Genomic DNA, 27888 nt, shown 5'->3' on the forward strand with positions numbered 1-27888 from the left:
CGCTTCCTTTGGCCTTCCGTCTGGTCTTTCTGAGTGAAAAGCTAACCCTTAGAGTTAAAAATGCTGAAGATACTCTAATCAGTGTCAATATTGGATACATCACCCTTACCTAACCAACAATCCTTTTGGTACTCCCCACTTGACATCCAAGGGGTTCACCCTTTACCCTGTGCAGTCCACGACCTTCCCAAGGCTGCTGTTTATACGCAACAACCCTTTCTATCCCTGTGAAGGATAGATCCTTCACTAAAACTAAATTTCCAGCCACTCCCAGTGTAGTCACCACATTGCTACTTACTGACTGCTTCCACGTACTTTTTACCGATGCTGATGTCACACCCCAAAACCGATAACAGCGGAATACGTTTCGGGGTGGAGGACGTCATGTACAGTATCATCACAATTATATAATAGTAAAAGCAAGAAACATACAACCATTTCATTACATAGTGGGTTTAATTACAAGTGTGTTCTATAAAGTTTCAATAGACACCAAAAGTAATACAAAAATAAGAGATGGATCTTGTATGCTCCATCATCTCCAAAATGCTGCACCTGTACCTGTCTATCTTTCACCTGAGGATACAAGTTATTTTGAAAACGAGTATTAGCATAAAGCTGGTGAGTTCATAAGAATTTAGTGTGGATTTTGTATAAAATGTATTAGAACATATAGTGTGAAAAACTGCAATTTACATTTATAAGTAGTAGAAAACTCTAGAAAATCCTATGTTTTCCAGAAAATACATCGTAAGTGAAAGAGTCTAAGTTTCATGTAAGTTTTATCATTGAAAACAGTTTGTTGTAAAAGTGGGGTACTAAATCTCCAGTATGTAATGTAGGTAAAAGATAAGTTATGCCTGTTGACAGTGATAGTGGTGCGAAGTTCCATTAATAATAGATACTTATTTTACTTCGGGATATTAACTGAGACTTTAGTTTTAGTATTTTAGTGCGGATATAGTGTATTCCTTTTTATGTGACTAATAGTGTCAGTAATAGAGGATCCCATGACCTTCCCAGTCATGCACAGTGTAGTGAAGTAGTGTCATCCTTGGGCCTGCTCGGCTCGGACTGAAGTTAACAGTCGGGATCTAATAGTGTCTGCTCCGTATAGATCTATACCTGTAGCGTCACCTTCCTTCCGGAAAGCTCTGGTCACAATATGTAGCGCGTAGAGTATCTTGTAGAGAGTTAGTGTGTTATCTTCCGGGTTAGTGTTTTCTCTTGTAATATAGTGTAGTAGTCTTTTATGTAGTTCATAGTGTGTTCTCTTATTTGTGTATCGTTTTGTAATAGTATGAATTATAGTATGTATAGTAGTAGCGGTAACGAGTAGTAGTGACCTTAACTATACCTATTATAGTTAACTTAGTGTGTATGGTTCATGGCAATTAAGTAGTATAGGCATCGAATGAGATGAAAATGCTCGTATCTAACACCAATATACATGATATATAACTATGAAATCAACGACAGTCGGACGGATAACAAATACCCTAAGCCCACATCAAACAAGAATAGGAAATAAGGCGAGCTATCGGTCCTAAGTCCTTCAAGTCTTACTTATATAAATATATTAGTGTAGATACATTTTATAAGAAAAGTAATTTAATAAAAATCTTGACCAAAGGCAGTATTTTGAAAATAGTTTATTTTTCCAAAGTAGTTTTGAAAACGTAAAGTTCTTTTATAAAGCATGGTGATAAATCACATGTGATTTGAACTACGGATAGTAAATCACATGTGATTGATTTCCATGAAAATGTATATTTGACTTGTATCCCCCCCTAAAACATATGAAAACATTAGAAAGGTTCATTAAAGGGGTATGAACTCACCTGAAGTCGGGTAAATCGGGTAAAAGTGTCGGTTGAGCGTTTGGTGTCAATTAAGGACTTGTACACCGTTTAGGACCCTATTAACATGTGAGATATGTGTTTTACAAGATATTAGTCATTTTATGCTTTTTATTAAAACATTTACATATCCTAACATTGATTCGGGGTCTTATGGATTGGAAGTGGTTCTCGGGGATTGTACAAGACCAAAAGGGGTTACGGGGGAGTCCAAGAGTTTACTCCCTTGGAGTTTACGGCCCAAAGGCCACCCCTTGGGACTTTACGGCCGTAAGCCTCATGGCTTGGCCGTGAACTCTTGTTCACTCTCCAAAATTGATGCCAAAGGTCTTAAATCAATCCCTTAATTTTTCTAGTGAAGGTCTAGGGCCAATTTGGGGTTTTAAGCCCTCATTTGGTGATGTTTGGGGGAGTTTACAGTCCTAGCTTGTGCTTGGGCCATAAACTCTAAATTACCCCCTAAAATGTGATGTTTGATGGCCTTAAACTCGAAATGGCATTTCCTAAATTCATATCTCAAGTCTAACATGCATTGGATGAGTTTTTGGGGTAATTTTACATGGAAAAAGGGTGTTTACGACCTAAGCATGTGCTTGGGCCGTAAACCCTCTTTTATTCTTCAAAATCGCATGTTTTGATGGCCAAACACTTCTAGGTAAAGTCCCTAATTAGCATAGAAGCCTAAAGGAGGGAAAAGTTGGACTTTTAGCCATGTTTTGGGTGTTTACGACCTAAGGAGCTTCTTAGGCCGTAAACTCCTTGTTTACCCCTCATTCATATGATTTTTGAGTTATAAACATAATGATGTATGTTTAGAACAAGTTAGGGAGGAAAATCTTACGTTTGGAAGCCAGAATTTGCGGTTTTGGAGTCGAAAACGGGTCTTGAGAGAGAAAGTAGTGAGAGAGGGAGTGTTTGGGTTGTAAAAGTGTGCAAAGTGGTATTCACTTTCCTTATATATGCCTCGGGTATTGCACCCGGTACACGACTACCCGATGCTCAAGTTTAACGGGGTTTAAACTTTTTACCCGGGTTAAGTGGTAGAAAAATAATATAACTTTATTTCATTAAACGGACTAACATAAACGAGTTATATTTATTTTTACAAACTAATAATCATATGAACTATAAATAAATAATAAATATTTATTTCTTTGACGACTCCAAATATTACGGAACTTTTATAAAGCGACGAATTCTGTTAGCGGAAACGAAATTATATAACGGATTAATGTTGGGTTGTCACAGCTGATTACCCAACTCAACATGCGGATAAGATAATCCTTCGAGTAGAAGACTCATCCCTAAAACATTTAGACTCAGACGAGAGCTGCACAACATGGTTAGATAAATCACTTTGAGATTATTTAATCCAACTACAAACAACTTAGTGTATAACCCAAATATAAGCGACTCCACACACAATTCCCAAGACACTAAACCCACCTCAACTCTTCTTGCTACCACTTGCTGCTCTCTAAAGGCAGCCGAGACCTCCCTGATCTCACTTTATCTATCAACTGCTCGAAACATCAGACACCTAACCGATTTTTGGGCCAGGACACACACACAACATTCCCACATGACCTCCAAAGGATACCTCATCCGACAATTGTTACCCTATCTATACCGCCACTCATGGCTCCTTCAATCCTTTGATCCATCCGATCATAATAGGCTGACCACCTGTCGCCACTCAATCTGACGCAAAAAGGTGTATGCTACTAGAATAACTGTAGTCTTACATCATACCTGATCTCCTTCGATCTACTGTTTCCTGCTCTGCTTCCATCATGTTCTATTACAGATAGAGCTAACCGAGTCACATCACAATGGCTTAAACTACCATCAAACCAGCCCGTTCATCACCCTGGGGTTCTACCCTCGATGACCTTGGCATATAGGTGCCCCACATCCGATCTCACTGAAACAAAATCCTACACCAAACATGCGTGGATTCCGATTTGGGTTCCTATCCAAAACCGAATTGATACTTCGCTCCTATCCAGAGATCCTCTAATTGGCATTTTCATAATGTACCACAACTTCCCTCCATCCTTTACTTGATCGGTTAATAAATCTCCTTAACTGATTCCCTGAGACTACCAGCCTTGCACCCGGTCCAACCACCAGGTTTCCAAGAGATCAAATATCACGACTACTCAGCTGTAGCCCTACTATGTCACGTACCATTCATCCACGAGACCCTTCAACTCAAGATCCAAACCCTTGACTCAATGGTCTCTACCAGTTCCATTCCGAATTCCCTTAACCATCCGGACTCGCCCACAGATAACCAATCGAATAATCATTTCCGATCTTCAACTAAAATTGTGGCTTCCCACAATCTCGCGAACTAGTCTACTCTGTAGTCTTACCACACTTTCACCCTGATTGTCCATTAGTGATTGCTACGACTCCCCCGTAGTCATGCATGTGACAACCCAAAATTTTCCTTTAGTTTTAACGTCGAAGTTAATTACGTCAAAAATTAGCCAAATTTATCCCGAAAATATTTTTGACCGGATTTAAACCCGTTGGAATATTTTAAATAATATTCGTCAAGTGAACCAAAATTAAGGCGGTATAATTTTAAAATTTGCCGTGATTAATGATAGTCATGAAAAACCCCGTTCGCGGTTGGTGTCAGGTGAACCCCAACCAGGCCATAAACTCTACCCTATATAAGGGTTGAGTGGGTTTTATTCCCACCTTTTTCCCACCTTAGACACACTCTCTCTCTACTTTCTCTCTCTACAAAACGGGTTTTGGTAAAAAAATCGCCCCTTCGAGCTTCAAATCGATAAGTTAACCTTCCTAGCTTGTTGTTTATCTTATCTAGCATGCAAATTCGTGGCTTAGTCATCCAAAAACCCCAAGAATAAGAGTTTATGGTTTTGGGATGCAACTTGGAAGAGGGTTTTGATGCCCAAAAACCCTTCCAAACCACTTCTAATGCTTAGCAATGACTTAGAGGCTTGCATGAAAGGATTTAGAACACCAAAATCATAACAAATGGGGAGTAAACATGAGTTTATGGTCTAAGAACATTCTTAGACCGTAAACCCATCTTCAAGGACCATAAAAACTTATTTAGATGTTAAACTACCCCTCAAACACCTCCAAAGGCATCCATGAGTGCCTAGAGCCTTGTCATCCTTCGGTTGATGCACCAAAGCATAGGATTGATGGACAAACATGAGTTTATGGTTTACTACCGTAAAATCATGTGTTTAAGGTAGTAAACTCCCCAGGAACACCTTCTTAGACCATAAACACCTTTCCAAGGTGTTTAAGTGCCTTTAACACCTTCCTATGCTCATATAAGTGACTAGAACCTTGCATGCATGAGTTAGAACCACCAAACAACAAAAGGAATGGGTTAACATCATTTTACGACCATAAAATCATGTGTTTATGGTCATAAAGTCCTCAAGGAGTGGTCATGAACCGTAAACTCCCTAAAATGGTCAATTGGAGCCTAAACCACTTCCTATGACCTAGAATTGAACCTAGCCTAGTTCCACAAGTGTTATAAGACCTTAATGCATCCAAAAGCACACCACCCATGACTTTACAGCCGTAAACTCATGGGGATAAGGTCTTAGGGCCATAAAATCTATAAAGAGTTTACTCTTGAAGAGTAAACTCCCTAGCTAGGCTATACACTCCCTTAGATGTTACCTGGGACACTCTTAGCACTTGACCAAGGTGTTTTCCGATTATTAGGATGCGTATACGTGTTTAACTAGTATTGTAATTGCTAATTGTATGTAAACATATCTCATCATATGTTAATAGGTCACTAAGCGTGTTCAAGTATTTACTTGACACCGAGCACCCAACCGGCATCTCCGTCCGATCCACTTACAACAAGTGAGTTCATACCCCTGAATTAACCTTTTAAATGTTTTTACATGCTTTTATGGGGGAGGGGGAATACAAGTTAAAACATGCCAGTTATCATATCAATCATATGTGATTAATAACCCGCATGCACAAGGATTTATTACACTTTCAGTTGTTTTACCAAGTATGATACTATAAATGGTTTTCCAAAACGTCTTTACTTGTTTAAATCTTTTCTCAAATTGTCTCTCGCACTGTATGTTTTACTTCAAAACAAGTTACAACAGTATTTAAACAAAAGTTTTTCTTTACTTATATTGTTTTATCAAAGTTATATTCAAAACTTGTTTATGAAAGATTTTCAAGGTTTTCTAAAGGTCTTCAAACTTATTTTACAAAAAGATACCAAGTCATGATTTTCTTAAGTGTAAAGGTTTTCCAAAGTTTTTGTCAAAGTTTTCTTCCATGCTTTCTATTCTTTTACTTCGTTAAATGCTTCTACTTCGTTAGATGCTACTACTTCGTAATGCTTATACTTTGTTAAATGTTTCTACTTCGTTAAATGCTACTACTTTGTTAAGTGCTTCTACTTTGTTAAATGCTTCTACTTCGTTAGATGCTACTACTTCGTAATGCTTCTACTTCGTTAAATGTTTCTACTTCGTTAAATGCTACTACTTCGTTAAGTGCTTCTACTTCGTTAAATGCTTCTACTTCGTTAAATGCTACTACTTCGTTAAGTGCTTCTACTTCGTTAAATGCTTCTACGTCATTAAATGCTTGCCTGTACTTGTATAGTTATATAAATAATGTTTAAAGGACTTAGGAAGGCTAGTTCGCCCTATTTCCTTTTCCTTGTTTGGATGTGGTCTAGTGGGTATCAGATATCCGTCCGAAGGTCGTTTAAACATTAATTATATATCATGTATACATGTATAGACATAAAGGTTTACATCGGCCAGTTCATGTTCCTTGGGTAGCAAGGGCATCCTGCTACTCGTCACTCGTAGATCAGGGACACTAGTAACTATTATAGGAATAGTTAGGAAGCTCTATTCACTCTTTCTAGTATGAGAATTCCACAGGAGTCAGTTCACACGCGAGTCTATATCATTTCTCCAGCGCCTCTAATAGAATTCAGAATCCGAGATGCATCTTCAAGACACGGATCTCCCCATTGTCGACTTGGTAACCAGAGTCTCCTGTAAGGAGAGCGGGCATTGTGTGTATAGATCTATACGGGACTGACACTCCCACACCCTGACTGCTAGCTACAGTCCACGGCCTACCAAGCCAAGGGGTGACAGATGTCATATTTATTCCAACGCTTGCAGGGCGTCAAATACTCTAGTGTCAATCAGTATGGTTACGAGCATCTCCATGTTTACCTTATAATTCATGGCCTTAAGGTAACGAGAATTAACACTGTATTCTGGAAATTAACACTCTTAGAATTACTCTTTGTTTTAGACCTTGCTAGCTGTATCTTTCATTTGATATTGTCTGGGGTCTGTGTTTCTTTGTTTTAGACCTTGCTAGCTGTATCTTTCATTTGATACTGTCTGGGGTCTATATTTCTTTGTTTTAGACCTTGCTAGCCGTATCGATCATTTGATACCGTCTGGGGTCTGTGTTTTCTTTAGTTAGATTGAGCCAGGCGTACCATTCATTTGATACTCTCCTGGAGTCTATGATTTCTTTTGCCTTAGTCAGCTGAATTTTCTGCTGAGGCATATGTTATTTTCCCCTAGTATTTTTACTAGTGATATTCTCCTACTTACTGTAAAGTCATATACCATATTTTGGGTAATGGTAGTATTTTGGGAAAATTATTCTTTAAAACATAACTCTGTCGAGTCTGGTAGAAGACTGTTTTTATTTAGAAAATATAGGATTTTCTGGAAAGGATTCTAATAAACTGTTGACTCTAAACTACTACTTTTTATAAAGTTATTTTGGATAAAATGCTTACCTACACAAATCACACTAAATACTTATGAACTTACCAGCATTTATAAAAATGTTGATACTTGCTTTCAAAATAACTTGTATTCTCATATCAACGATAGACAGGTACACCCCAAGAGCTTTTGGCGAAGTCAGCCTAGTACCAAGCTGCACCTATATTATTACTTGTATTACTTTGATGTTGCAATGAATTGTAATTTATGTAAAACTATTACTATTAATGAAATGGTTGTTGTACTTTGATTACTATACTGCATATGTTGTGATACTTGACATGACGTCATCCACCCTAGAACGTTTCTGCCATTCCGGTTTTGGGGTGTGACAACGCAACACCTTCCTACCCCATGATCGTTTCCCCTGGCCCTTCTGCACACCTATCTATCCGATCACATCTCTACGTTGAGCACCCACGTAATCTATCCTCCCAACTAAACTCGAATACTAACCAGATAATTACCTGGTTCCCTTCCCCGAAGCCTACTTTCATGCGTAAAGAAGACGCGATTTAAACATTGGGGAGTTTCCCGAACCCCTATCCTGTGATATCCTATATTTTGTCAGCCCTAAGGCTGCCTTTCCTCCCACAATGGGGATGTGAAACGCATCCTTGTCTCACACTCGCGACACTTGCCGTGCAGTCATTTGCAATCTTTATCTTGAGCGGGAATCCAGAGTTCCCAGCGCGTCCCAAAACTTCTTGCTAAGCGCAAGTGACACGATCGATCGGGTAGCACTCGAACCAAACAAGACATGCACCGACATTCCATTGACCAAAAAGATAATCATACAAACATAATGCACACATAAATCATACGAATAATAAGGAGCAGAGAATAATAAATGCGTACCAGCCACAATGTCTAGCGCTGCCTGAGCCTCCTTCGTGATCAACTGGAATGCATGGCTATTCACCGTTGGAGCATCCGCATTGGTAGGGCGGCCATCATTAATCCTCATCGTGGCGGGTGCAATCGTTGCCACCGCTCCTCCCCCTCCCTGCAACCTCGGACAATTGATCCGCTTATGGCCGATCTGGTTGCAGTGGAAACAAATCAAGCCCTTCGTGGGGCAGTCCTTGCTCAAGTGGCCCTGCTGGCCACATGCATAGCATCCTAAGCCTGTGATATGAAAAGCTCCATTGTGCTCCCTACTACACTTGGCACACCGGCCCTGGCCATGCGGATCCCTGCTGTAAGTGTCTGAGATCTTAGGGTTCTTAGCCTGACCCATTGTTGCCTACGCCTACTCCGACTTCTGCTTGGTGCGGAAGTCCAGCTCGATTTCCCATTCCTCGGCCTTCTCTACCATCTCATTCAAGGTTTTGCACCCTGTAAAGCTCACAAACTCCCGGATATCATCCCTTAGCGTAGAATGATATCTATGTTGGGTTTTGAGCAATCTAACACTTCCTAAGTGTGCATGCAACCCTAATAAACCTTGGATCTATGTTTGTCTAAATACATGCAAAATAATAATTTTCCAAGGTTTATAACCTATCTAACATGGCATGGGGAACATTTCAACATAAAAGAGTTAGAAGAGATTACATACCTTTGTTGTGTTGGGTTCTTAGGAGTTTGAGGGCCAAGCACCAATAGTGTGAATGCCTCAAATGGAATCACAAACACCACAAACTCTTGGAAAACTTTGAGAGAGTATACACACTCTTGTATTTTCGGCCACACACATGCACACACACACTAGAACACTAGCTTTCTCTTAGGCTATCTTAAGCTCTCTTTCATGCTCCATAAGCATGCTTATATAGTATGCATGGTTAGGGTGAAACCCTAATAACCCATGTCTTTTCCTATTCCAAGGATCCATGGGTTAAAAGCTCCATGGATCATCCATGGACTTCCACATAAGCCTAGCCCATTAACAAATGAGTATTAGCCCACACTATATAAAACAAATAGCCCATAATTTAATTAGTATTCCTTTTAATCTCTAAATTAATCCATAATTAATTTAAGACTAAAACTAATTAAATAACGTAACTTCATATTAATATATTATAACTCATAATATATTAATAAACATATGTGTATAACTCTCATAAAATTATCCATAATAGTTTGGATGAGATGCAACCCAAATGGACCATGCCGGTCGGGTCAAGTATATACCAAATAAGTTATGGACTTAGACACCTTATCCAACAGACTCCCACTTGGATAAGTCTAATAACTATATTTGCCTATAACTTCAGGAACCAACCAACAATCGTAGCTCTCGAAAACTCCCTCGAACAATGAAGACTCTGTCGAACTATGAAGCGCCATTTTAGATAAGTGATCACATAATCCTCTGTTCTCATGATATCAGCCGGACAAACACATGGAACTATGTCTTGCTTATTGTCTAGCAGTTGTTTCTCGATTATCCGATTTGTTTGACGAAGAACTTCACTGAACACATCGGTTTAGTTCTGACCAGGCCTGGTATATGGGTCAACACAAAGTCATCGAGGGGCCCGGATATCGCTTCTATTTCTAGAAGGAACAGATAAACTTCGACTGATATGCTTGTTCTACTACTTATTGAATTGTACACAAAGGCACGTTTTATAACATCAAGTTACTGATGCGTTTACGTGCAATCAATGCACAACCAACTCATAGGTAACAACTCATATCTCTAGGTTTAAAGATTTATATGATGTTATCGTCTCACGATCACTCGAGATAAATTCCATGAAGTGATACAAGTGAGCGTGGGTTTATACCAATACTCATAACTTATGAGTACTCATGAATGTTGCAGCAACCATTGCCATGCCTAAACACCTTTAAGGCATCTACAAACCCAATTCATGACAATCTTGATTCATACCTACTTCCGACGTATGATCAATTGTGGAGGTTTGAACAAATTAATTATTCTGGAAGTCAAAACATGCAAAACTGAAACAATAGTAAATAATTGACAATGATAGTAACACTTTACTCATAAATAAATCACAAATTTTATTCATCATCAAACGTCGATTACATTTTACAAGTTTCAGGAAAACTATCTAATCTGTAAAACTAATATCGTCCCTCAGCCCGATGCGTTTCGCATGCTGAAAATGCTTAACCCTCGTCAGTCCCTTCGTAAGGGGATCTGCAGGATTCTCATCTGACGATATCCTCCTTGTCACAAGGAGTCCTTCTTCAATCTTGTGCCTTATGAAGTGATATTTTCTGTCAATGTGTCGGGATCTGCCATGATCTCTTGGTTCCTTGGCTAAGATAACCGCAACATTGTTGTCACAGAAAATCTCTATAGGTTCCTTAATAGCTGGTACAACTCCAAGGTCTCCGATGAAGTTCTTTAGCCATATCGCCTCCTTCGCTGCTTCACTCGCTGCTATATACTCTGATTCACAAGTCGAATCAGCCACCGTCTCCTGCTTGGAACTCTTCCAAGAAATTGCCCCTCCATTTAAGGTAAAGATCCAGCCCGACTGAGAGCGGAAATTATCCCTATCAGTCTGAAAACCAGCATCACTATACCCTAATATTCTCAAGTCATCACTGCCACCAAGGGTAAGGACCCAATCCTTAGTCCTCCGCAGGTACTTGAGAATGTTCTTTACCGCGGTCCAATGAGCCTTGCCAGGGTTCCCCTGATACCTGCTGACCATGCTCAAAGCAAATGCCACATCAGGACGGGTACAAGTCATAGCATACATGATCGAGCCAACTGCGGAAGCATATGGTAATTGGCTCATCTCAGCTATCTCAGCCTCTGTACTCGGACTCTGAGTCTTACTCAGTTTGGTATTGCTTTGGATCGGTAAATCTCCTTTCTTGGAATTCTCCATGTTGAACCTTTTCAACACCTTATCCAAGTAGATACTCTGACTAAGTCCAATTAGTCTTCTACTCCTTTCTCTTAATATCCTTATCCCTAGGATATAGGTAGCCTCCCCTAGGTCCTTCATAGCAAAGCACTTCCCAAGCCAGGACTTAACCTCCTGCAAGGTTGGGATGTCATTTCCTATGAGTAGTATGTCATCCACATACAGTACCAAGAAGCTAACTATACTCCCACTAGCTCTGACATACACGCAAGACTCATCTTCGCTTCTCAAGAAGCCAAACTCTTTTACCTTCTCATCAAAACAAAGATTCCAGCTACGAGATTCTTGTTTTAATCCATAAATGGATTTCTTAAGCTTGCATACTCTATTAGGGTACTCTGCATTGACAAAACCCTCTGGCTGATTCATGTACACATCCTCAGCCAACTTTCCATTAAGGAAAGCGGTTTTGACATCCATTTGCCATATTTCATAATCATGAAATGCTGCAATGGCTAACATAACCCTAATAGACTTAATCTTGGCCACCGGCGAGAAGGTTTCATCATAATCAATACCTTGAGTTTGAGTAAAACCCTTCGCAACCAGTCGAGCCTTATAAGTATGCACTTTTCCTTCCATGTCGGTCTTCTTTTTGAAGATCCATTTGCACCCGACTGTTTTACGGCCTGGTACATTGTCAACCAAGTTCCAAACTTGATTGTCATACATGGACTGTATCTCGCTGTCCATAGCCTCCTTCCATTTAGCAGACTCCGGGCCTGCCATGGCTTCCTTAACACTGCTAGGTTCATCCAAATTTACTAGTGTACTATCACTAATAAACGTATCACCTTCCGTAGTAATATGAAAACCATAATAAAACGAAGGTGTGTTCCTAACCCGTGTGGAACGTCTCGGAGGTACAGACTCGTCAGCTGGATCAACAGGAGTTTCTTCCTCAGGTTGATTGCTAGTGTCTGAGGTTCCTTCACCAATTGATTCTTGAATTTCTTCAAGATCAATCTGCCTCCCACTGTCTCCTTGGCTTATAAATTCTTTCTCGCGAAAGATCCCTCTTCGTGCTACAAAGACCACATTCTCACTGGGTCTGTAGAAAAGGTAACCGAAGGATTTCTGTGGGTAGCTGATGAAAATACACCTTTCACTTCGGGGTTCAAGCTTATCATGAGTTTCACGCCTCACGAAGGCTTCGCAACCCCAAATTTTGATGTGGTCCAAATTGGGAACCTTCCCAGTCCACATTTCATGAGGTGTTTTGGTAACCTTCTTTGTAGGGACTAGATTAAGGATATGGGCGGCAGTCTCTAAGGCATACCCCCAAAAAGAGATTGGTAACGAAACTCGACTCATCATAGAGCGAACCATGTCCAACAAGGTACGATTACGCCTCTCAGCTACACCATTCAGCTGTGGTGTCCTGGGAGGAGTCAATTGTGAGACAATCCCACACTCCTTAAGATAGTCAAGGAACTCGGTACTAAGATACTCACCACCTCGATCGGATCGAAGCATCTTAATGTTCCTGCCTGATGTGCACAAAAGTACCCATTAATTTTAATATTTATAACCTAACAAACTTAGACTATCTATGCACTTATAGGCAGTGTACCTAGTCAGATTACAGTATAGCTTAGGTAAGTCGGGTGTCGATCACAGGGAACGGTGGATTAATTTATTATATTTGATTATAGGTTACAGGTTACACGAAAATAATAAAATGGTTTAATAAATCAATTAACAACTCTCGATAAACTAACAGGAAAGCAAATCTCTTCAGGTACTTTGGTTTAGATAAATTACACCTTAAAACATAGATAATTGCATACACAAATTCATTTATTCAATGTTCACCGATTCCTAAAATGATTAGATTCGCGTTCACTATAACTAATCCTTTAGCAAACAAGTCAATTCAAACAGTGATCAGTTGATTAAACTAACATGCTTCCTAGTGTTCAGTTCGTATCAAGCAAGACTTGTAAATATAGTTAATCAATGTAGACATTTAATCAACCTCTTGTTGATGGTCATCAAACAAGGCTCACACATTAACTTACTTATTCTCAAATTAATCCTAGTTTCACATTCGTTATTTCTAGTCTTATAATCTCGATGGTCATCAAAAATCATAAGAGACAAGCAAATCAAGCAGATGTTCAAGCAACTCAATTCACTTAACAATTAACAGAAAATAATCATCATTAACACGTAAGGATCTTTTAACAAGCTTGGCAAGATAAATTAAACACAAATAAACTATTTAATATAGCAATTAGTCTAATAATCAAAGCTTCATTCAATCATAAACACAAAGTAAAAGGTCTTTACACCTAAATCAGAAACTAAATACAGAAAAGTACCACAATAGAATGCTAAACATGGTCACGTCAGCAAACCATATGATAATCAACATGTATCCGCTCTCCAATCCTTCCGATCTCCGCTTCCGTTAGCTTAACGGCCTTCCGGCCGCCTTCTAGACCCTCAAAACGGCTTAACAGAAGTTAATTATCGACTAAATTAGGTTAGAAGTCGAATCCCCCCTCCTGGTTAGCTAAAAATCGATATTTATAATCTTTGTGGCCGACCTAAGTACGCTGGGCGTACTTAGGATTACGCAGCGCGTACTCAAGATAATCACGCGATCAAGTCTATCCGGTGCAAAGGTGTACGCGGCGCGTACTATTTCCTTACGCGGGGCGTACTCACTTTTTCAGCAATTTTGATTTCTTTTAGCTTCTAAGCCCGGTTCCCGATTCAGTCTTTTCTTTTGTGCTTCATCGGCAACAAATAGCTGCAAAACATAATTCAAAGCATTATGAGTACTTTTTAGTTCTAAAATAGAATAAATAAGGCCAAAATATTAAGATAAAGTGTATAAAAATATATATAAAAATACACATATCACTGCCCAATTGATTTTCTACTTCCTGTTTGAATTCCTTAAACCTTTCAAAGGTTTCGGACTTGTGTTTGATCAAGTAGACATACCCATATCTACTATAATCATCAATAAAAGTCACATAATACCGATTAGCATCCCTTGTGGCGGTTTTGAATGGCCCACATACATCAGTATGTATTAGGTCCAACAAACCTTCACCCCTCTCACAAGTTCCAGTGAAGGGTGATTTTGTCATTTTTCCAAGTAGACAAGATTCACAACTATCATCTGATTTGAGGTCAAATGATTCCAAGACTCCACTCTTTTGGAGTTGGTCTATGCGTTTCTTGTTTACATGTCCAAGACGACAATGCCACAATGATGCTTTATCTAGGCTAGTAGAAGAATCAATATACAACACATTATTTCCTAAGTTGTCTACAATCGACACAGTTTCATACACGCCATCACAAGGTAATGCTTTAAAATAAAATACATTATTAAAGAAAGCATTAATACCACCACATTCATTATCAAACGAAAAGGTAAAACCTTGTTTGTACAAAGCATGAAAAGAAATAATATTCCTCGCCATTTCAGACGAGTATACACATTTATTCAAATCTAATTTTAACCCATTATTAAGCAACAAAGTATAAACTCCAATCTTGGAAACAGGTGAAGCCTTCCTATTCCCCATGATTAAGTTTATCTTCCCGTGCTCCACATCCTCACTTCTTCTTAGGCCCTGCAAATCAGAACATATGTGAATACCACATCCTGTATCAAGCACCCAAGAGTTAGAATATGTTGAGTAATTAGACAATATAGTGTAAATACCTGCATAGGTGGGTTTCACTTTCCCATCCTTTAGATCCTGCAAGTACTTAGGGCAGTTTCGCTTCCAGTGTGCCTTTTCATGGCAATAAAAGCATTCAGCATCCTTTGGAATGGCAGAAGGAGTGACAGAACCGTTCTTAGTCTTGGATGAGGAGCCTTCAAGAGACTTTCCCTTGGTACCCTTCGAAGGGTGCTTCCTCTTTTTCCCTTTGCCTTGCCCAATAGCTAAAACAGGGGTAGAAGTTGGAGTAGGAGTAGTAGAGGTAACAACCGCTTTACCCTTAAGACCGGTTTCAGCGGTCTTCAAGAGTCCTTGAAGCTTGCTGAGGGTAACTTCCTCCTTGTTCATATGATATGTCATTCGAAAATGATCATAACAAGAAGGCAAGGAGTGCAAAATGATGTCAATTGCTAACTCCTCGGGGATGTTAACATTCAGCTTCAGCAAACGGTCCACATACCTTTGCATCTTTTGCATGTGGCCCGTGACGGATTCACCGTCCTTCATGCGGGTAGTTATTATGGAGGAGATTATTTCATACCGCTCCTGACGAGCGCTCTGATGGTACCTTTCCATCAAGTCTTGGTGCATCTCAAAAGGGTAGAAATCTTCATATGACTTTTGGAGCTCGGCTGTCATCGTGGCCATCATGATACATGCCACCTTAGTAGCATCTCTCTCATGAGTCCTGAATTCAGCGATCTCCTCAGGAGTAGCAGTAGACTCATCAAGTTCTTTTAACTCCTTATCGAGGACATATTCCTTGTCCTCGTAACGAGTAACCATCCTGATGTTCCTAATCCAATCCATGAAGTTGGAACCATCAAAGATGACCCTCCCATAAAGATTCATGAGAGAGAAAGAACCAGTTGGGTTAGAGCCTGAAGCATTAGTGTTGGAAGACATCTGAAAGAAGAAAGTAAGTTTAGATTAGATATTTAGGATCCTTAATAAGACACCCAAATGTAATATTAAGGCTAGGATCCAATCACAATATATTACACTTAGAAGAGGGATGCCGTAATCTAAGTAATAATATATTTGAAAGGTAGGCGAATGACGATTCACCAATTTCCACCATGAAAACGAAATGATTAATTAGGTTTAATTGGATTTGAAATTCCTAGATTCTTTTGAGATTCATTGAACTTTTCAATGGCATGTTTCAATCTCGATTGTGCCCTTCAAGTTTTGTGACTGGGATGCCGAGGATCACAAAACAAGGTGTGAATAACCATGCTAACTCACTTGGTACTCCTAATATTATCACCTAATCAATGTGCCGGTTAACCACACACGCTCCATTGATCTATGACAACATTAAGTTACCCTTCGTGATCCTTACTAGTCTAATTAGTGTGCCGGTTAACCACACACGCTCCACTAACGACTTGGTAAGGTACAAAGTGTGAATTCCATGGATTAGCACCATGTTCACATTTTCCTAAAATAACTAAGATTGGGAATTAAAAGAGTTTAGTTATTTTATAATATTCATTATACTTTTAATGAGGATTTAAAGTCGTTGTTCTACCCGTTCGGCTAACGACCCTCCACCGATCAAGCAAGCGGTGGGTGAGAGTATACACCCATTAAGTCGCCATTTTATAGGCAACAACCTTATACCCACCTTATAGACCGGCTTCGTGAATGAGGCCTACTAACGGTAAAACGACTTATTCTTATACATATATACAATAATTAACCATTAATGTTATAAATAGTATAAGGGTTGAATTTTAACTATTAAAACTCTAAGGTTTGGAATTAAAGTTTATTAAAGTGTGTGAAACTTTACAAATTCCAAAACTTGAGGACAAGTTTTGTAACTTTGCAAAACTCTTCATTTCATAACTTATGAATTAAAGGTTCATAAAAATGAAGACTCTTCATTTTCATGTAACTTATGTGTTTTAAGTGTGTGTTAAATGAAAGTGACCTTTGGTAATCCATAACTTGAGGACAAATTATGGACTCCATTAAAACACATAAATGATTAAGAATTAATTCTAAACAATTCAGCAAATAATTCCTATCATTTTCTAAATTCATAAGAACATGAACATGATCATCAAAAATTCAAGAATTATATGAACACATAAAATCATGGATTTTTGATATATGCTATTGTAAATGGATTAGAACAACCATTACACCAACTAAAATAAGTTTTACAACACCAAAACAATTTAGGGTAATGTTTCCAGTCCATTTCCAGCAGCAAAAGTCGAGATTCTGCATTCTTTCGATCCTACTCGCCGAGTGCACGAACGGACTCGTCGAGTAGGTTGAAGTTTGCCTTGGACTCGGCGAGTCCCCCCAATGGACTCGGCGAGTCTAGCATGCAGACAGCAACGATTTCGACTTTTTTCACTATTTTGCATCAAGTATCAAACAAGCAAGCCTAGGCTCTGATACCACTGTTGGGTTTTGAGCAATCTAACACTTCCTAAGTGTGCATGCAACCCTAATAAACCTTGGATCTATGTTTGTCTAAATACATGCAAAATAATAATTTTCCAAGGTTTATAACCTATCTAACATGGCATGGGGAACATTTCAACATAAAAGAGTTAGAAGAGATTACATACCTTTGTTGTGTTGGGTTCTTAGGAGTTTGAGGGCCAAGCACCAATAGTGTGAATGCCTCAAATGGAATCACAAACACCACAAACTCTTGGAAAACTTTGAGAGAGTATACACACTCTTGTATTTTCGGCCACACACATGCACACACACACTAGAACACTAGCTTTCTCTTAGGCTATCTTAAGCTCTCTTTCATGCTCCATAAGCATGCTTATATAGTATGCATGGTTAGGGTGAAACCCTAATAACCCATGTCTTTTCCTATTCCAAGGATCCATGGGTTAAAAGCTCCATGGATCATCCATGGACTTCCACATAAGCCTAGCCCATTAACAAATGAGTATTAGCCCACACTATATAAAACAAATAGCCCATAATTTAATTAGTATTCCTTTTAATCTCTAAATTAATCCATAATTAATTTAAGACTAAAACTAATTAAATAACGTAACTTCATATTAATATATTATAACTCATAATATATTAATAAACATATGTGTATAACTCTCATAAAATTATCCATAATAGTTTGGATGAGATGCAACCCAAATGGACCATGCCGGTCGGGTCAAGTATATACCAAATAAGTTATGGACTTAGACACCTTATCCAACAATCTAGTCCTACGCATTTCCTCGTCACAATCATACTGAGGATTCAACAATGCTCACTCATGAAACTTGGCGGTGATCACCAACCATTCACTCGTAACACCCATTTATTTATTAGTTAAATAAATAAATTAATGAACGAATGGTAGCCTAAAATAAATAATTATATATGCAGGGTGTTGGGTTCAAGGAGTTAATTACCACATTTTTAGAAGTCGGTGGTTGAAAGCGTGAGTTTGGGGACTCATTTTATAAATATTTATGAAGACAGGGGCTCCGTGGTAATTATCAAGAATTATTTTAAAAAGAAATGAGGTGGAGGGGCTGAATATGTTATAATTAAGACTTTTGGGGACTGTTTGGTAAAATTCTGGATTAAAATTAAAATAAAATCTTGAAGAAAGGGGCCGAATGGTAAATATTAGATTAAAGTTGAAAAGATTTTATGGAGGCAGGGGCTAAGGCGTAAGTTTTGGACTTAAGCTGATAAAGAATTGGTAAGGAGGGCTGGTTATGTCAATTTGTAAGAAGTTTGGATGGAAGCGGGATTTAAAACTGGTTGTGTCTTCTTCCCGTTTAAAGCTCATCCATACCAACCCTAACCCTAGCCGCAACATCCAGCCGCCACCATGTTCTCAGAGCCTTCTCAGTCGTCGTTGTGTTGCCAAGCTCGCTGCCGCCGCTCCTTCGCTATCGTAGCGCCACAACGCCGCTGCCGGAGGCCGATGAACTGACCGCGTTCGCTGTTGTGTGGTCTTGAACTAGCGGGAATCTTCGGGTAAGACCACCTGCTACCATTATCTTTGCTCTCATCTACTCTACTTGGTGGATTGACGTCGGGAACGCCGATTATTACCACCGGTGGCCCTATGGTCGCCGTTTTTGCTTGTTCCAGCCTCCTCAGCCACCTAGTGGGTGGTTAGGAGCTGTTGTCTAGTTCCTAGAAGAGATGGGACTGCTATTAGAACTTGGAACGGTTATGGGAGCATGTTTGGCTAGAGAAAACTCGAGATAAACCCACCATGGCTAGCAACCATGGTGGCTGCCGCCATGTCGTTCTTTTCTGCCGCCACCAGCCAACACGTGGAGGCGGCTGTGTGCGCGATTGGTTATGTGTATGCCCGTTTTTTCTTGTAAGGTTACTGATGTGTAGGTCTTTTCTTGGCCAGGAACCGGAAGGAAAACTCATCAACGCTGCTTGCTGCCGCCGTTCCGCCGCCTACTGCCGTTTTTCCGTCACTACCAGCGACCATGGAAGGTGGTTGTGTGCGTGTTTTACCATGTATTTAGGTGTGTGTGCTGGTGTTGTATTGCGTTGAGCATGTGTTGTTGTGTAACCAGAATTCATCGAGAACCGCCATTTTCCACCGCCGGCCGCCACTAGGTTTCTATGTGTATGTGTTTGTATCAGTGTGGCGGTGTGTGTGTGTGATTATTTAGGGTTTAAGCATTGTACCATGTAACTAAAAGAAGAGTAATGAAAAGAAATTGGAAACCACCACCTTAGGGTGGTGGCTGCCGCCTCCTGCCGCCACCGGCCGCGGTGTCGGTTGGCTGTGTGTTTGTCTTGTGAATTGACTCGATTGGGGATGCTTGAAACCCTAATGGGCCTTGTTAGCCTAATGGGCCCAATGACGCCAAATGGGCTTAGTGAAAACCCTAATGAGTCTAATGGACTCTAATTGACCCAATAAGACCCTAATGGGCTTGATGACATTCTAGTGGGCTTGATAGGCCCAATAAAGCCCTAAATAACCTAAAAGTCCAACAAATTAATAAATGGGCTAGTACTTGGGTTGGAAACCCTAATTAGGGTTTGGAAAACCCTAATGCAATCAAAACCCTAATTTTAGGATATTAATTGGGACACATGAGAATTATTTAATATTTGGGGATATTAAATAATAATCATTGGCAAGATTAATCTAAACGACAGTGGACTTACTGGATTAAGTCCTTAGAGGATTAAGTCCTTAATGGGTTAAGTAGGAAACTTAACCCTAATCGTCATTTTATGTGAAACCCTAATTTCACTTGGCTTTATTATTGGGCCTGATGATTGGGTTGTTAAGTGGGCCATGGTGTGGGCCTTAATGATTACATGACATTGGGCCATTAGAAGGTCAAATGTTGGACTGGACTTTTGGTTGGGCCTTATGGTAAGACCTTATAAAGGTTTAGGGGCCGAATTTGGAAAATTGGGCTATGTGTTGGGCTTTGATTCTTAGTTGACTTTAGGCCTATGGTTTGGGCCTTGGGCTTGAATAAGCCAAGCTTGGGGTAATGTAGCAATTATCCAAGTATGTATTATGGTTATGTGTTAGGACCCAATTATTAATTGGGTGTTATTTTGGAATTGACAGTTCGAGAACTTGTCATCCAGCAGCTGGGGTTGAGTCTGCGGGACTACAACGGTGTGGGATTGTGTCTACGGGACTTCAGCAGTGTGAGGTGAGTTACCTTCCAGTAGGGGTGGGTCTAAGGCCACAATGCCGGCCCACCAACAGGGGTAGTTGGTAGATAATTATATTTGTGATAATTATCTTGGGATGCTTATGAGATATGCTTATGTGATATGCTTATGTGATATGATTATATCATGTTATTATGTGATAGTGGTAGGGGTGAAATAGTCCCCGATTACCGGTTGAAAGATACCGATGGCGGATACCGGTTGAAAGATACCGATGACGGATACCGGTTGAAAGATACCGATGGCAGATACCAGTTGAAAGATACTGTTGCCGGTTGAAACATACCGAAGGGGCATACAGAACCCATGCAATGCTTATCTATATGTTTATGATATGTTAGTATGTGAACAACATGTTTATGATATGTTAGTATGTGATCAACAAGTTTATGATGTTAGTACGTGATCAGTATGTTTATGACATATTATTATGTGATAGTTAGTGGTAGGGGTGAAATAGTCCCTGGTTACCGGTTGAAAGATACCGATGACAGTTATCGGTTGAGAGATACCGATGGTGTTATGTGGTATGTGGTATGATGGGGGAACTCACTAAGCTTCGTGCTTACGGTTTATAGTTTCGGTTTCAGGTACTCGTTTTCAAAGGAAAGGAGTCGGCTTGATTGCAGCGCATCACACTATGTTTTCCGCACATGAGATCTTTGGGATTTCACTCTGATATGGTTTTATGATAATATTTTTTGATTACTAACACTTTGGTTTGACATGAGATATTATTATCAATGTTTTTATACTGATGGTTTTATGTAATAACTTATTTAAAAATGAAGTTTTTGGCCTTGAATTTTGGGATGTTACAAATTGGTATCAGAGCCTTGGTTTGAGGGATTCGGGCACACTCTCGGGTGTGTCTGAACTAAAACTAAAGACTTGGTATGAAAATTTTCAAAAATAAAATCATTTTATAAAAGAAGTTTGAAAAGAGAAAAGAACTTTGAAAAGAACAGGGTGTGTGATGCGTGAAATCAACCGAGCTCAAGTAAGTTTTCCCCAAGATACCCATACATGTTATGTTATGATATGATATGATGATGAGAACTGCATGCTAGATTAGGGCTAAGGATCTAGGAAGATGCCTTATATGTCTGTTGTATGTGCTTGTTAAGCTGTATGATAGTAATGATCAGTTAGTGATAGGATAGCCTGTTTAGGTTATGCCTGACTGTGTGAGCCTTAGAATCGCATGCTAGTATAGATCCCTGGTAAGAGGATAGACTGATTTGATTGGAATATGTTGGTTAGATTTTCCACTGTCTGAATGCTGCTTGCTTTGTGCTTTGAGGTACTCTTAGTAATGCAAGCTAGCTACTAAGTGAATATGCTAAGTCGTGAGTGGCTATATTCATGAGGTAGCTAGTTGACATTAGTGGGAAGTCCTTTAGCAGCTGAGGACTAGGTGAGTACGGGAACCTAGGAAAGCCTAGGATATGTTCAATGGGTTAATAGTGAGGTTCAGTGAGACTTGCGTGTACCAGTTAAGGAAGTGACTGGAGGATTCAGGAGGATTGCTGAGGAAAGTATGGATAGGTGTGGAAGGTAGTATTGGGCCCGTACTACTGAAAGCACAAGATTCATACTCGAATCAGTGAGTCTTGGAGAGTTTGAGAAGCTTTAGGGAAGGGTTTGTGACCCAATTTGGGGACAGAAGATGTTCCAGTTTTTGCATTTTAGCCATTGGCAAGAGAGTTAGTGAGCGTGGAAGGGTGTCAGACCCTGAAGGATATGATTTCCAAGAAGTTGTAGATGCGAGATCGATTGGGAGCACCCTGGATAGAGAGGGTTGTGCCAGGTGCGTTTAGTAGAGGGTCTTGGGTAGAGACCCATGACTTCTAATCATCGGGTGAAAGGCCAACAAGGCCTGAGTCAGTGCAACGCGTATGAGAAAGTACACGAGGGAGTTTGTCACTCCAAGGGTTTAGGCTGCTACAGGTGTGGCAAGGTTGATAATGTCAGCTGGAGGTGACTAGGATTCCTCCAGATGTGCGGGTATGTCATCTTTTACTGCTACTAGATAGATGTGGGAATACGTATCGTTTTGGAATTGTGAGCGAGTTTGGAAAAGTCGGATCTCGGGTCGGTTTTCTGCTAGTGTTTGGGTTATCAAGGATCATATATGCCATCCTGCATGCCGAAAGGTCCTTGATGAACCCACTGAGGGACGCATCTTGCGGAGTGGGTTCTGCGCATACCATTATCATTTCGGGTCCTTGTCGGGATCTATGCAGGAGTATTATTTAGAGGATACTCGATCAGTGTTGGAATGATTGTTCTCCAGTGAAGTCAGCATTCAGAGGTTCTATCATGGTTCAGATATGGTCGACAATTGTCTATGGATGAACTTTGGAGTTCAAGGCACTACCATTGATAGGACAGAACTGGTGATAGGAAAAGGGTAGTGTCAGTCGCGGGTGTTAGATGCATAAGTGGTTGGCCATTAGATGTTCAAGAGAATTGTGTTTTTGCACGGGCTGTGTTCGGTTAGAGTTCAGTAGTACTTGAAGATTGGGAGTGGGAACAAGGATTCGTTGGCTAGAGTGAAGATTAAGGTCTTCAAATGACAACATGTTAGATGGATCGAGGTGTTAGACTGGATCAGATCTCAAGAGTACTCGTCGAGGTTTTCGAGGATGGGAGATCTCAAGGTTTAATCGGTGATTAAATGCTAGCTTTGGCAGGCACAGGTTGTCATCAGTGGGATATTAGAAATCTAGGAAGATTGGGAATCCTTCAATTCTCATGTAATGTGAAGAATTAGTTGAATCTAAGTGGGGGAGAGACTTTTTATAATGTTCTCCAAATTTGAGTTTTGGTTGCGCGGGGTGCAATCTCTTGGGCACCTTGTCAACCAGAAGGGTATACTGGTCGATATAACCAAGATAAAGGCCTTGAGGCAGTGGGAGATTCCATGGTCTCCATCTGAGATTCGAAGTTTCCTGGGTCTAGATGGTTATTACCGGATATTTTTACGGGACTTCTCCGAGATTGCAGTTCCTTTGACCCGACTGAGTAAGAAGTCGGTGTCCTTTCGCTAGGGGCCCGATCAGCAGGTAGCCTTCGAGACTCTCAGACAGTGGTTGAGCGGGGCATCGATTCTCACCCTGCCAGAGGGTGTAGATGATTTCACGGGCATGGGTACGGTACTGATACAATGGGGTCATGTGATAGCAGGTTTCGGGAACCAGGTTAGAGTTCCGGTTAGGACTCAAGTTTAGTTGTATGTTAGGTCGAATGCATGTTCAACCTAGTTAGAAAGTGTTGTAAGACTATGCACTAGCAGTGAGATAGTTTGGAAAGTGTTGTAAGACTACGGGGGTAGCCGTAGCATCCACTTGCAGTGAGATAGTTTGGAAAGTGTTGTAAGACTACGGGGGTAGCCATAGCATTCACTAGTGGCCGGATAGTTTGGAAGGTGTTGTAAGACTACGGGGGTAGCCGTAGCATTCACTAGTGGTCAAATAGTTTGGAAGGTGTTGTAAGACTATGGGGGTAACCATAGCATTCACTAGTGGTCAGTTAGTTTGGGAGAGTGGTGTAAGTCTGCGGGTGTAGCCGTAGCATTCACTAGGTTGGTAGATAGCATGAGTGCGTTGTTAGGACGCGGAAGGAGCAATAGTATCCACCAGTTCGGGTGCAACAGTGAGGATATGGAAATCCACAGATTGGATTTCAGATTTACTCAAATGGATTAGATCTGGTTAAGTTAGTAATGAAACTGTAGGGACGTTACTACAGTTATGGGATCAGGAAAGCAATGAACTGTATGAGATTGCTTGTGATTTAAGGCTACCATCGATTAGTTGGAAATCACTGTTAGCCTTGGATTCAATGATGATAGGATTCGATGCATGGACCTGATCAGTTAGATCAGAAAGTTGTTAATGCCTTAATGGAATGATAACTAGTGGCAACTAGTTCCAGAGAAGGATTTCGTTCGAAAGTCGTGTGAGGCGACTAAGTGGGGGTCCATTGGCTCCACTGTCGAGCTGAAACCTGGTATTTTAGATGGTTGGTGAACAAATTGAGACCAGGCAGGTCTCGTTAGATTTTGGAAAGCAGCCATGTGGCAACACACTGCTTCAGGCAGTTTAGTGTTCGGGCAGTTGCAGTGTTTGGGTAGTCTTAGAATTTGTGTTTCAGGTTGCAAGTATGGACGGAATAGATGGTTGACTGGGAAGTGACAAGTCACTCCCAGTGGGATTAGCAGAGCCTTGACCAAGAATAAGTGATCTGCAGGGATAATAAGGTCTGTGAACCTGTTTTATAGTGGGAACCTTTAACTATCAGAAGTTGAGTAGACAGTTGAGGGACAAACAGACTGGAATCGTCGATAATGATTCAGTATGAGTGGTCTGTCAGGGAATCAGACCACCTCGAGATAGTAGATTCAGACGAAATAGATGTGATCCTGTTACGTGGAATTCGTTCATATGAGCATATTAGGGCTTTGCGAAGATTGGTCACAGCTACCCTGGGAAGGCTAGGGTGTGCCCAAGATGGTGATCATGTTACTAGAAGTGGTTTGGCATGTAAGAAATAGTAAGGAGTGATTTCGAGGACGAAATCTAATTTAAGTGGGGGAGAGTTGTAACACCTGTTTATTTATTAGTTAAATAAATAAATTAATGAACGAATAGTAGCCTAAAATAAATAATTATATATGCAGGGTGTTGAGGAGTTACCGCTCCTTCCCTAGCAACGATAGTGATTTGGACCCTCAACTGGCGACTGCCACCTTCATTATTATGAACTTCCCTTGGCACATATAATGACCAAACAACCCATGCGACTGCCACCTTCATTTCCTTGTTACCGCTCCTTCCCTAGCAACGATAGTGATTTGGACCCAGAGGTCCTGCCATACACGACTACCAATCCTACCAGAACAAATGCTAATACCCCTTAACTCTGACTCCACTAATGAACTAATCCAACTAATTCAACCATAGACTTCCAAACAATACCCCTCAACTGGCGCCAAAAAAGAACCTGAATAACAACCAAACAACTACATCCCGCTCTGCAAGATACGCCCTTCAAATAATTCTTGGCACACAAAATGAAATATAAACATTCTTGGTGATATAACCCAGGAAATATCAGGGAACTAAACAAAAGATAATGCTCACCTATACCAATGAAAGATCCCAAGGTAAATATAAATACTGATAACAAGCATGACGAAAGCAAAAGATAACATATCCGCAACAACACTTGACGAAACTCTGGCATCCACAGACTAACACTGCAATGCTCGACTCTTTGCTGTTGAGCTCCCGCCCTACCCTCATGACCGCAAATGATCCTCAAAGTAATGGGAGCAGGTGCACTCTGTAACGAACCAATTTTACGAAGAAAATTTTCATTTTTGATTATCCAAACACATTTCCATACACTAAGAAATCCAGCTATAATTGTTTTGAAAACATAAGTCAAATACAACTTTTATTCCAACATTAGAGTGTCCTATAAATCGCCTGTGAGAGAGTTCATACCGCGCCATCAAGCCTTGCCCTTGCCTTTAGGATTTGATGTACATGAAACAAATCCACAACCTGTAAGCTAATGCTCAGTGAGTCCCCCCATAGCATACCCCACACATAATCCACATATCACGATAACTATAAAAGCTACCTCTACCACATAGCACATATCGATTAGCTATAAAAGCTACCTCGACCACATATCACATAACGATTAACTATAAAAGCTACATCTACCACATATGACATATCAATTAGCTATCAAAGCTATCTCTACCCTTCGCCATGAAGGCTATCTCTACCATTAGCCATAAAGGCTATCTCTACCATTAGCCCTGAAGGCTATCTCTATCATCAACTGGAAAAGCTAACTCTACCACATAACATTGCATAAATATGCCACACACCTCTACACAACAAATAAACCAACTATCATAAAATGGGCCAGCCTTGGTGCCTTAGACCCATTGGTATGGTCGAAGACTCACCTCTCGAATGCTGAACTGGAAAGCTGAAATCAAATATACCCCACATGCTGCTCCTTCTCAACTACCTATAATCACCAAGTGATTATCTTAACACGATCCCATAAATATTCTCAGATCAACCCTGGTCAAAGTCAAAGTCAATAGTCAAGGTCAACAGTCCATGTTGACCTCGACTCATCGAGTATCACCATCCACTCGTTGAGTTCCTTGCTTAACTCGTCAACTCGCCGAGTCACTTGAGTGACTCGTCGATTTCCTTAATATTCGTGGCTTTAAACTCTCAAACGCAAACCCCTGGACGTAAACTCTTTGGCCATAAACTCTTTGGTCGAAAACTCTTTGGCCGACTCTTCGAGTCGATTAAAGGGCTCGGCGAGTTCCTTTAGTCCTTCTCGTTTGCGACCTTTCCAGTGGAATCCAGAGTTCTAAACTTCAGATCTAGCCTTCCCTAGTGTAGATGTCACGTAAAGTTGCAGACTTTAAGTGCATGCAAAGCCTCACATGGCCATATCACCAAAACTAGTCTTCATACAAGGTTCTTGTGCATGGAAAGGGGCTGAATTGCATAAAGGGAGCAACTTTATGCCATTGGGGACTTAAAGAGGTCCAGTTCTGGGACCTTAGTGATGGTTATTAGCATTCTAACACTTCCTAAGTGTACATGCAACCCTAATAACCTTGGATCTATGTTTGTCTACTAATCATGCAAAGTTGTTTTCTAAGGTTATGAACCTATCTAGCATACACGAGGTACAATTTTTCTTTGATAAAAGATAGAACTACATACCTTGATGTTGACAGTGTTCCTTGAAACCTTGTGAGCCTAGCACCTCAAATGTGATGCCTCAAATGCTTCACACAACACCAAATGTAAAGAATAAACTTGAGATAATACTCTAACACATGCAAAATTGGCCAAGCCCTCTTATTTCTTAGTGTAGCCGATTTTGGGGAGAGTTACATTGCTTATATATTGTGTTGCATTAGGTAAACCCTAATGTTCCATGA

Source organism: Lactuca sativa, chromosome 1 (assembly GCF_002870075.4).
Source record: "Lactuca sativa cultivar Salinas chromosome 1, Lsat_Salinas_v11, whole genome shotgun sequence".
Classification (NCBI taxonomy): Eukaryota; Viridiplantae; Streptophyta; class Magnoliopsida; order Asterales; family Asteraceae; genus Lactuca; species Lactuca sativa.